Source organism: Pterocles gutturalis, unplaced genomic scaffold (genome assembly GCF_000699245.1).
Source record: "Pterocles gutturalis isolate BGI_N339 unplaced genomic scaffold, ASM69924v1 scaffold37092, whole genome shotgun sequence".
Taxonomy (NCBI): domain Eukaryota; kingdom Metazoa; phylum Chordata; class Aves; order Pterocliformes; family Pteroclidae; genus Pterocles; species Pterocles gutturalis.
In genome coordinates, this window is record NW_010116890.1 from 111,028 (window position 1) to 111,358 (window position 331).

The following is a 331-nucleotide window of genomic DNA, read 5'->3' on the forward strand; positions in this document are numbered from 1 at the left end:
GGGGAGGTGGATCTGTATCGCAGCATGGGAAACCTGCTCTTCTCCCATCTAATGAAGAAAGACTTACAGGAATTAGGAATTCATAAAACCAAAGTGGGTGCAGGGTAGTAATCAGGGACCTTGTGCTTAGGGAGAGTGCTGAACGATTTAATACTCCAGTTCATGAAAATTGTCCCTTGAATTTGATAAGGCTGTTCTTTAAAGGTCAAGCCTTTATGGTCTTTTTTTCTCCACTCATATATGGAAAATTGTCAGACCCTTGAAGGGTCACTTCTGCACAGATGAATTTTGCACTGGTAAGGTCTGCACAAGAGACCCTTCAGAGGTGTGC